The sequence below is a fragment of the Penaeus chinensis genome, chromosome 4 (assembly GCF_019202785.1).
Source record: "Penaeus chinensis breed Huanghai No. 1 chromosome 4, ASM1920278v2, whole genome shotgun sequence".
NCBI lineage: Eukaryota > Metazoa > Arthropoda > Malacostraca > Decapoda > Penaeidae > Penaeus > Penaeus chinensis.
This window is the reverse complement of record NC_061822.1, coordinates 37,562,194-37,564,693: the sequence shown is the minus strand read 5'-3', so window position 1 is coordinate 37,564,693 and position 2,500 is coordinate 37,562,194.

Below are 2,500 nucleotides of genomic sequence, written 5' to 3'. Positions count from 1 at the left end.
AGGGCCACAGGCGAAAAGAAAATGAGAGGAAAGTACAGTTTACAGAGGAAAAAAATGTATGTGATCACCCCTGCCTTGGACCTCAGCCTACGCCTCAACTAATTTTACATTGTCTTATCCTCTCCCCTTTTCCTTTTCCTTCTCTTCTTACCCCCTTCTTCTGTCCATTCATCCTCATCGTTAACTAATTTTTATCCTTTTCGCCACAAGACTTTATCATAGTACTATATGACCTTTGATGTCTAGTACATTTATTTGTTTTAACCATTAACAATGAACCAGAAGAGGAGAAAAAAAAATATCGACTCCAAATTTAGCAACGAAGTGAGTAACGTGGTAAGGGATAGACTTTAAAAAACACAGTATAAACTGATGAAATCTCATTCAATCATTCATTAAAATCAGTTTTTGATCAGCCACATAATAATGATATTAGTAACAAGAAATGTAAGGGAGAATCTTTACAAAATGGAGGCGAGGGTTGGATAGAGAGCTGCCATGCTACACGACTGGGATATACATGGTCCATTTCCCCTTGGTTGAGATTGTCTCCAGTCTGAGGCCTTCAGCTGTATTGGATTCCATAATAAAATACTATTAAAGAAGTGTTGTCTTGGTACCAAATTTCACTTAATGATGCGCACCTTGTTTTTAATTTTCTCTTTTAATTTCCATCATAGATATTCGAATAAATCCGTTTGTATGCCATTCTAATACTGTGTCATGCAAAATCAATTTCTTTTCCCAGATTCCTTCAAAGAATTGAGCTTTATTCTTCTTAACTGCATTAATATGAAGCAATGTTGCATTATTTGGGCAAACAATTGACGATAATACGAGAACGAGCGTGCTTTGGAGCAATGAGACATTAAGCAAATTGTCAAAGTAGAGGAAAAAATATGACAACAAAGAAAAATAAATTACATAAGTACTAAAACCACACTTGTTTACATTTTCCACCAAAGTCAACATTTAATTGTGTTGACTTTGGTGGAAAATACAGGTGTAGAATCTTGCTCCTGTGTAAATATAATTAAAAAATCCAAATAAAATGAAATATAAGAAAAGAGAAAGTAATATAAAGACAAAAAAAAAAAAAAATTAAAAAAAAATAAAACGAAATAAAAGAAAAAAAAACGAAATAAAATAAAATAAAATAAATAAAAAAGAGAAAAAGAGGAAGATGAAAAATAGAATAATAATAATAAAAAAATATATATACATATATACACAATTTCACCTGCCACAGGTTCTTTCTCTTGAATGAGTCTATCATCATTAACATATCTTGCATACCTATGACTATTTTCGGTTATCGTATAATTTTACATATTATGTTTCTACTATCAAGACTATCCTACTTACTTTCATAATGTATAAATTGATTTTGAAACTTATTTTTGGCACTAGAAAGATCGTATTGCAAAGCTGGCACTTCAAGAGGTACAGTATTTGGGCCGCCATCTTTGTTGGTATATGACGTCACGTCCATCGACCAAGCGGTCAGAAACAGGAGAATCCTTTTCTGTGTCTGGAACTGAGAAAACTCCTTATATAAGTATCGCTTTAGGCATACAAGAGAGCAGTGGCAAAAATGTCGATCAAGTCTGAGTTTCAGCTATCCACACTTTGCGGCCGTGGCGCTGGATGTGAAAAGACGCTGAGATTATAGGAAAATGATTTTGAAGCAAGTGTGTGTCCTGAATATGTGATGCTCAGATCTAATTCAGACCGAAATCAGTTCCAAGAGTACACTTTATGACATATTTGTTGCACATATGTTCACAACAATCCTGGTGCCTTCTTTCTTGGGTTTCTGTGTATATGTTTGTATTAATGAACAAATGATAATTTACCACTTCTTAATTGAAAGATTTTTCCTTTGAATGTATAACAAAATACGTATCATAAATTTGTTCAAATGATATTAATGTATAGAAAGATGTTTTTTTTCAGTATACTGATTATGTGATATATATATACATACATATATATGTATTTATATGTGTGTATATATATGTATATATATGTATATAAATGTATATATATACACACATATATAGTAGGATCAGGATGAATAAAAAAATCGTCAGCTTTATACGCACATTTATAAAAGTTTGTATGTATGTATATAACTATATATATATATATCTATATATACATATATACATAGTTATATATAGTTATAGTTATAGACATTCATGCATGCATAGTGTAAATATATACATATGTATATATTTGTATATATATAATTATATACATACATACATACATATGTATATAAATGATTATATACATACATACATACTGTACATATGTATATATACATATATACAAGCACACACACACACACACGCACACACACACACACACACATATATATATCATAGGATCAGGATGCCTGAAAAAAAAATTATACATATATATAATTGTATACATACATACATACATACATATGTACATATATAATTATATATACATATATACATACATGTGTATA